Genomic DNA, 10,057 nt, shown 5'->3' on the forward strand with positions numbered 1-10,057 from the left:
ATGCTGCCTCTTCACAAAGACACTAAGGTCAGACTAGATTATGCCATCAGAGTCTCCCTTCCAAGGCCACAGGGCAAGCAGCACCCATATAAATTTAGACATGGGCAGAGATGGTCACCCATTCACCTGAAGGCCTGACCCTTCTCTGCTTCCATTAGGTCTCAGGTATGTTTGCCACCTCTGAGCTCATTTTACAGAGAAAAACATGGACTGAAGAGCCTGAGAAACTGAAAAGTGTTCCTCAAGTTGATAAATGCTCCTTAAATAAAAAAATTATATCATTAATTAGTTTAGGCTTTAAAAATTAGCCTCTTTATTTCTTGTTTGCTTGTTTATTTTTTTCTGATAACCACAAATTGAGGCATTAGGAAGAAGGCTAGAGTGATTTTCTAGACTAAGGAAAGATCATTTTCTCTACATCATCAAGTTGTGAATTGAATTAAGACTAGTTAAGATGGTTTGCCGTGGTTCAAGAGAAAGTAAGATACAAGCAGAAGTATAAAAGAGTGGAAAGAGATAAAGTTTGGTGAAAGGTGATTGGGGTGGATCTAAATTTTACTCTGTTTTATTTGCATTTGGTGCTTGGATGCACCCTGTGGTTGTTTGTGAAGAAGGAAAATCACTCAAAGCCTAAGAGTTTAGTTTTATAATTCAAGGGAAAACAGTATCATAACTTAAATTTCTTCATCTGTATTGGGGAAATTTTTTATTTTTGTGCTTATCTTGTAAGTGTAGAGCTAAGTAAAATTGTGCAATTGGGTATAATTTTGCTTTAATTTAAAGTTCCTGTATGTTTTTAATAGCACCTTTCTAAATAAACTATTCCCATGAATTTTGAAAGGCAAAGAAGAAACAAGCATTGTAACCTTATTAATTTTCTAAGAAATCACTACCAATGGAATCTTTTGTACTTTGAGTATACCGTTCTTGCTAACTAAATCTCTAATAATTCAGCTGCCACCATTCCAATTATTTCTGTTTACTTTAGCTGAATCACAGAGGATTTTGATATGCTTTTGAAATTCCTAATATATGCACACTGATAGAGAGAAACAGGTATTTTAAAATTATGTATTTTCCATGTTTTATAAAAATCAATAGCTATTTATGGGTTGGATGGGGTTGTGGATGTATTATATAATTTTGGTACTTGCAAGTTTATTGACCATTAGTCTGTCATGTTATATATTGAAATTCATATTATCTTAATTTGTAACAAACACTTAGGGTAGACAATGGAGTTTTCCTCTTCCTATAAAGTATAAAACCAAAGCATAAGTATATAATTTATTTATTTCAAGACTATTGATTTCCAATCCATCTTTGCTAACTTTAAAAAAGTTGCAATAGAACCCTGGCTGATGTGATTCAACTGATTGGAGGAGCTTGTACAGGAGGCAACCAATCGATGTTTCTCTCTCACATCAATGTCTCTCTTCCTCTCTCTCTCCCCCCTGCCTCCCTTCCTTTCTCTCTAAAAGGCAAATGAAATAATGTCCTTAGGTGAGGATAAAAGCAAACAAACAAGAAGTCAAAATGGAGATTCATTTGTTTTTATTAAAACTGATAAAACTTAAAGTATATTCTTTCTTTAAGATTTTTAGATTTCACCTCTTGATCTGCTTTTCATAGTTCAGTGAACTATTTCTCTTTACGTAATAGTGACAACAGCAGCCTGAGCAGATTAGACACACAAGGAATTCTTCTGTGGGAAGATGCCACAGAGGTTTGAAGATTCTAGTTCTGTGCACATATTTTTAGTGAAACATTTTTACTACTTCTATATTTTGAAAGCACAATAGATAAATATCCTTGATATTGCATATATCCATTGATGTTATAGCACTACCATACATGATATTGCAATGATTTACAGAAGTATTCCTGTGGATGAACCCTGAAAGGTAAGGCTACAATTAGTCTGAGTTCCTCAATAAACATATTAAATTGCAATGCTAGAAAATATCAGTGTATATTCTGGCTTGAACAGACAACAAAAAACAAATAAAATTTCTTATCAAGACATCATTTTATTATTTTGAATTTTATTTAACAAAGAATCATTTAAAAATTTCCTGAAATAGACTTTCTATTCTTTGGTTTTTGTAAAAATATTTTATTTAGATGTTTCCTTGAAAATAACATATTAAAACACATCTTTTAAAATACAAAATTGCCACTGCAAGGAGGTAGCATTAAAGTAAGACCAATAATATAAATTTCAGGTAGCTCTTTCTGAATTCGGTTTTCTTTGGAAAACCACGTGTACTGTAATTCTCTGAGATCAGTTTCTGATTTATTATATCAGCACTGTATTGTAAAACTAGCAATTTCTCTTTAAAAATTGCTCTCCAGACTGTGGTCACTAAGGATTTATTCATTTTCATTTGGTAGTTTCATCTTTCAGGCTTGGTTTCCCCATAAAGAAACACAGTACCTACACACCCCCACTCCCACCCTCACCGCCCTGCAAAAACCCAGGGAAACACTCCTTTGAGGGAGCATGCTGCACGTGCTAAATGCAGGTAGTATTCCTGGTTTGATGTTAATTTTTACCCACTGGATTATTAGGCAGTATTCAAAATGTTTGCCATATAGTGGCATCTTTAATTTGCTACCAAATCAAAGTAAATAATGGAGAATATTCATAAATTGTTTTAGATTTCATCAATTATTTACAGAGTTGAATAAAATTCCTTTTTTAAAATTTTATTTATATATTTATTTATCTTTAGAGGGGAAGGAGAGAGACATCAATGTATGGTTGCCTTTCGCGCGTCCCCTGCTGGGAGTTGGCCTGCAGGGAACTGGCCTGCAACCCAGGCATGTGCCCTGACTGGGAATTGAACCTCGATCCTCTCATTCGCAGGCACTGAGCTATGCCAGCCAGGGCCTAAATTCCTTTTTAATTAACCTATAACAGGCTTTCATGAGTTAGCTACCAAAAAGTAACTTTGTCACTTATGACCACTACTAAATATTCAAAACAAGTTCATGTTGTCTTAGGTTTTTTGTACACTTCGGCAAGACAAAACATACCATGCGGATACTGAAATGTTCCAAAACCAACAAAAATAAACCATCTAACTTTTAAGTAGATCAAACTAGTAAGATTAAACTAATATATCAGAACTTGAACATGTGTATTTTAGAGTCAGGCTCTAGATTTTAATATAATTTAGTTTTCTTTGCATGCTTGAAAATCATACTGACTTTCAGTAATACTGTACTTTATGCCCATTTCTATGATATAATGTTTCACTTTTTAGAGTCTCCCAGAAGTAAATACTTTTCAAATACTTTGGAAATATGTAAAGGCAAGTGACATAGGTAAAGGCAAGTAAGTGCATACATACATGCATTCACAGTAATAAAGGTAACTTCTGAAATTCTTCCAAATGCCATAGGATTGTTCGTGGAAGAAAACTTGGGGGTCACTGAGAGTGACTCGAAGTCTAGATGCCATCCCTCTGACTATTCTTTGGTCTATTTGCACCATCATTATTTTACATATTTCCTTTACATGTAAAATGGGACATCTTAAATGTTATTTTTGTACTGTTTCTTCCATACATCTTAAGAAACACTTCAAAAGCTGCATTATTAGTGTCTGCATCTTTGAAACTTTCCTCTATAATGCATTCTGATAGAGGCATTCTCATTATTGCACATAAGTTTAGGGAGTTTAACTGCTGTAAGATTTAGTGTTTGTGTATGTGTGTGCGTGTGCAGACACACAGGCGGGTGGGCAGAACTTCCTGTGAACTGTAATATTGAGAGGGTGAGATTTGTTTAGAAATCTCATACATAGATTATTGGTCAGATTGTAGAGATATTTGAAGCAGAAAAGATGTTAGCTCAGCATAATGAATATGTCTGCCAGCCATTTTTGTAATGACTTGCTGCCGTTTTTATTGTCTGACAAACCGTATGCTGTGCTGTACTGTGAGCTTTCTTGTTCGACATAATAAAAAATGATGCAGTGTATCCCTAGAAGTGTAGCTGGATGAAAAGAAGGCAGAAGAGTGCTTATGCCAATACTTTGGTTGGATATTCTGTTGAAATTATTCTGAATGTGATAAATACACAATCACTGTAATTTATAATGCATTGTTCATGGTCTGTGGTGGAGATGGTATTCAGATAGGAGCTTTGAAGTTCATGCATATACCTAAAATGTCTTTACACATATTAAATAGAGCACTAGGTATATCTGAACCTTTTGAAGTGAAAATATTTACCTGTACTTAGAAAGCCATGAAATAAGTTACTTTTTTGTTTGTTAACTTATTATTATATTTCATGACATAGTTTTTTTATTTGCTCATCAGGGAAATAATATTTCAGAAAAGGTTTCAGTTAGTTACAAATTAAGTATATCAATATTACTATAAATATTTACAATTAATATAAGTGGTCATTTTCTATTTGGCATTTCCACATATAAAAACTGATCTATGCTTAGTTTTAATAAGACTGTATTAATATAAGGTCTATAAAGTACACTGGCAGGAGTCTTGTACAATAGAGCTGCATGGTATGTATATTCACTTTGGTGATAAATGCTTCATTCCTTCTTTAGAGGATTATTAAAAGCGTTCTCTGGAGGAATAAAATGGTGGAAGTCACACATTTAATAGCTCAGGTACAAAGAGTCAGATTGTGCCAGTTGGCAAAAGTTAGCAGGAAGCTGTCACAATAAATGGCAGCAGCTGCTCATAGTTCTAAAGAGTATGTCCCAGTCAGAACTGAAAACTGATGGCATCTACATTAATACTACCTTAATGGCCCATCTGCTGCTCCATGGGGTCCCTCGCTGCTGTATGGAGTCATAGGCATTTGACAGGCAGCCTCTGTATGCCAGGCGCACATTGTGCCAAATGTTTTAGGCTGCTTCATCTCGTTCTGATCTGTCAAATTCTCCCTACTCATTTATCAGGCAAGGAGTTATGAGGGTTTTTCTTTTCTACACATCATTTGCTTTCAGCATTGGGGCAGCTAAGAATCTGGAAGGCAAAATATTTTGGTTATTATTTTTTTCTAATTGACAATGCAAGGCAAAGTTGTCTGATGTACTGCGTTGTAGTGGGTAGGTTAACAGAGCTCTGTGACAAGCAAGCCCTGCAGAGAAATCAGTCTGGGGCATTTTAAAATGTAACAGTGCATAAATGTGTCTCTGTGATTGTGTTAATGCTGTAATAGTATATATATATATATATATACTATTCCCCAATATATATATATATATATATATATATATATATATTCTTTAAAGGCTTAGTAATAAGGCAAATATTATGAGAGATTGCTTTTAGGTTCTTGAGATATAAAAACAGTAATATTTCACACATGTTAAAACACTTTGATAGGAAATGTAAGGTTAACATGTTTTATCATAATTGACTGAAGATTTTGTTTTATTTTATTTTTTAAAATAGTCATTCAGGTACAGTTGTCTCCATTTTCATCCCACCACGACCCCCACCCCACCAATCCCCACCTTCCACCCTTGAACCAACCTACCTCCTTTGGCTCTGTCTATGTGTTCATACATATTCCTTAATGGCCCTTCCCTTATTATCCCCTATTACTCCTCTCTACCCTCCTCTCTGGTAACTGTCAGTTTGTTATTTATTTCAATGTGTCTGGTTGTATTTTGCTTGTGTGTTTCATTGATTAGGTTCCACTTATAGGTGAGATCATATGGATGGAACTGGAACCGATGAGGTTAACAAAAACATATGTTACATTTATTTCTAAAGTAAATCTTACACAGTAGAGTCAAACAGATATGAACAAGTGTGTATTTTGTAGCAGTTGATTAAATTGTGAAGAAATAATATTGCTCAGTGTTGAGGATGAAATACTATTTATTTTGAATCTACTAAATGGTTAGGGCAGAGCAATCCATATATCAGTAATAATGAATGAAAAATATATAATAAAATGTATAATACTTATGTAAAAACTTGGAAAACATTCTTTTTGATAATGATGTCTACAAAATGGAATACAGCATTGTTCTTGAATCAAAAGATTATTGACTTTCTCATTTTAGGAACCAATCACACAATGGCTGGTATTTGAGACATACTACCTTTCTGAAGAGGGCAGTTGACAGGTAACACCCTGTTTCTAGTAGGATGTTCCTAGCTCGCCCCCTACTTCACTTGTTTCCAAAATATAATTGCTTCATATTTGCCAGAGACCTTCAGTCAATATGATGCACTATATGGTTTGTGTGTGTGGGTGTGTGTGTGTGATTATTCTCTCACTCTTTTTCTTGATGTTTTTGTTTTTAATTTAGAGAATTACCAGTTTTTAAGTCTTATTTGATTTTTTAGAAATTTGGGACAAACCTGAGAAGCAGATACAGAAAAGAACACTTTCTTTCTGCAAAGAAAGTATTACTTCTGGTTATCAGATACAGAAACTGAGCCTTTGGAATAGCAGATGACACACCCAGGGGCACAAACGAGACTGAATTTGAACCATGTCTGTGAGAAGCTAAGATTATACTATACCAACTGTAATTGAACAACAATGAAGTAATTTAATTTTAAACAAGATTACACTATACCATTATTTACAATTAATTACGTTTTAGAAAAGGTGTTATTTACTAAGTAAGCATAAATAAGCCAGATGTGTCATAGGGCATGATGTTCAAACAGGAGTGTGTAGTGGAACAGTTACTTTATACCAAGTTTTAGCACGCTTTCTACCACAATCAATAGCAACAGCAGTGTTAATAATAATTTCAAAGGCCACTATTAAAATATGTTCCTATGTTTTCTTAAGAACCTAATTACTTTGCCTTGAACAACAGATCATGTGGTAGTGATGGAGTTTAATTCCAGTGTGTGTGGGTATGTGTGAGTGCATGGATATAGAGGAATGAGGAAAGGTTTTGGTGGATTCACATATTTAATTATTAATGTTTTCTCCATTTCTGTGAGTAGTTGCTATTTCAAATACATTTTTAAAGATAACACAACAGTCAACAAACAAGTTTAATACATTGTTTTTGGACATGATTAAGGTTTCCTAATTAATCTCCATCTTCAAATAGATCCAACATTACAGTGACTGTTAACCAAACTGCCAGTAGAATTAAAATCTCAAGTATTGAAACTGATTGATAATTAAAGTTATTCATTAACATATTTTATGCATATTGTCTGGAACACAGTACAGAAGTACACAGTACAGAAGTTTTTCTGAGAAATGGTCAGATACAGCCCTGTTTTCTCCTTAAACCCCCTTGCATCAGTGCTCTTCATTGGTGTTTGCAAACCTTCTGGGACAAAAAGAAATGCAAATTTTAGTACTTAGAATATGCTAGAGACTGTATAGAAATGGGAGGCAACTGTATTCAATCTTTGCAATTCTGCAAAGAAAGTATTACTTCTGGTTATCAGATACAGAAACTGAGCCTTTGGAATAGCAGATGACACACCCAGGGGCACAAATGAGATTGAATTTGAACCATGTCTGTGAGGAGCTAAGATTATGCTATACCAACTGTAATTGAACAACAATGAAGTAATTTAACTTAAAAAAGATTACACTATACTATTATTTACAATTAATTATATTTTAGAAAAAGTAAAATATGCTGCACACTGGAACAGATAAAGGGTGCCCCAGGTCAAGGCCTCTACCCGAGAGGAGAGTGTAACTAACACTCCCCTCAGTATCTTGCACGGTATCTTGGGGACAGAAGAGCTCATTGTAATCTGCCATCTCTGACATTTGTAGCTTCTTGGGAAATGGCTGGGTGGATGAGAATGGCTATAGATCCTCAGGGTTTAGGCCGCATTGCTGTAGGACCATCCTTGATGGAATCTAATACAAAAAGATGGAGAGGGTTGCTTCTCACTCTGAGGTGGCCAGCCCTGATGATGAATTTATAGTGCAAATAACATCCAGTTAGTTTCAGCAGTTGCTTGTGAATTACCAATGAAGTATCTGGTCCAGGGAAATACCCCTTACTTCCAGCTTCTCTTACTGGAGACAACAGTGTCCAACCAATAGCTTGATTTGTGATGGCAAGCTAGCAGGCAAAGAAATAGGAAAATTAAAGAAGAAAAACTCAGGAAAGAGAAGTCTATCAGCAAGGCAAAGAAATGAAAGTACTACAATATTAATGTGAATTGCTTCCATTACTACACAGAAGCATGCGAACCTGGAGATGGGGTAGGATTTATATTTTTGGTCCTTGTTGTCAGAGGTCATTCTTCCACAGATACTCAACAATTTTAGTAGGCTGGAGATATGGAAGATAAACCTCTTGTTTCACATGGCCATGACCAGCATATAGGACAGAATCCGAAGAAGTGGGTATTCTTTAACATTACTATTATTTGGAATAGAAGGGGTTTTTCCCCAGAATTTTACCTAAAGCTTTGGGTACATATGTTATTTTCCCAGAGAAATATATTAAAAGAACAAAGAAATGAAAAATAACAGGGAAGCTTGGGGGAAAAACTAAAAATTTTTTTTTCTCTCAATTGTTTATAGCTCTAGTTTAATGTGGGCATTTTCTACATAGGTTTGAAAGAAGTATTTCCCACTTGGGAGTTATTCTTTTTTCTTTTTTAAAAAATGTTTAATTACTATAAAAGCTATATCCCAGCAATTTTCAACTGGTGTGCCAAGCCACACTCGTGCACCACAAGAATTTTTAAAATATGCAATACCTGACTATGTAGCCAGAGGCACTGATCTCTTTTTTCTTAAGATTGTCAAATTTAAAAAAATGACAACAAACAACACAACAATAGCTTTCTGGTGTGAATGAATAAAAATTATACCTACTTTTTTGTCAGATTGGCAAGAAAATATATTTTTAGTATGCTGCAGAATTTTAATAATTAGTTTATGTATGCCATGAGATGAAAAACATTGAAAATTGCTGCTATCTCCACATAAAATCTTTTTACAGTCCTTTGTGGAATCCATGAGCTCATATTATATGATACAATGTGTTTTCATACAGGAAAATAAAGATGATAGCAAAATAATGGCTCACTCTTCCTAGCTAGACATGTTGACAAGATCCCATTTGGACAGGTTTGGCTGAAATAAAGAATTTTCTGGGGAGTACTGGATTTTTCTTTAAAAAATCCTTAAAATAAAAGAATAAATGTGTAAGAGAAATAACAGAAAAATATCTTGAATGAAAGTGCCTTCAGATTTTGTTTTGAAGGAGACTGGTAGAGGGGGCTCAGCCATTCTCGTGTGCCAGTCTAGTACTTCTGCTGGCTCCTGCATTAGTCCTGAGCTCATCTAGGGCCCTAAACACGGCAGAGTGTATTTTGTACATGTGGCTAAATTTTGCAAGTGTCTGTTTTTTTTTTTTTGTTTAGGGATGTGTGTGTGTGTGTGTGTGTACATTTCTTTATATTTTGTGGTAATAAGTTATAAAAGTTTTAATAGGAAAAACTCATTGTAATTGTGCACTAGCCAATATTTTATCTCTTCTAGTTAGTCTATTGCTATAATAGCTAAAACCAATTTAACTTTTATAGATATTAGTCAGTAAATATGTAATTGACACAGGAATTCTTGGGGTGGGAGGGACACTCTTAGTAACAAATTGATATAACCCTCTCAGACACTTTTTATTGTTCTTGTTAATGAAAATCTTTAATCTTTTCATTTCATTTTTATTTTGTTCTTTTTATTGAATTTATTGTTGTGACATTGGTTAACAAACTTATACAAGTTTCAGGTGCACAATTCCACAACACATCATCTGTACAGTGTACTGTGTGTTCACTACCTCAAGTCCCCCTCCATCACTATTTATCTCTATGGAGATAGTACGTATTATCTTTCACCTCTAAGCACAAACCCCCTCCCTCTGTCAACCACCACACTGCTCATATTCATGAGATTTTTTTTCTCTCTTTATTTTTTTTCTCAATCATTCCACCTGATTCGTCTTCATATTGTCTTGGTCTTTCGAAGGATTTTAGAACCTGCCCAACTACAATGGGTAAATCTTGACTTTTTTAAACCATTAAAAGTGATTCATTCTTCTGACTAAGTG

Source organism: Sturnira hondurensis, unplaced genomic scaffold (assembly GCF_014824575.4).
Source record: "Sturnira hondurensis isolate 20B ecotype Veracruz unplaced genomic scaffold, ASM1482457v3 Scaffold0021354, whole genome shotgun sequence".
Taxonomy (NCBI): domain Eukaryota; kingdom Metazoa; phylum Chordata; class Mammalia; order Chiroptera; family Phyllostomidae; genus Sturnira; species Sturnira hondurensis.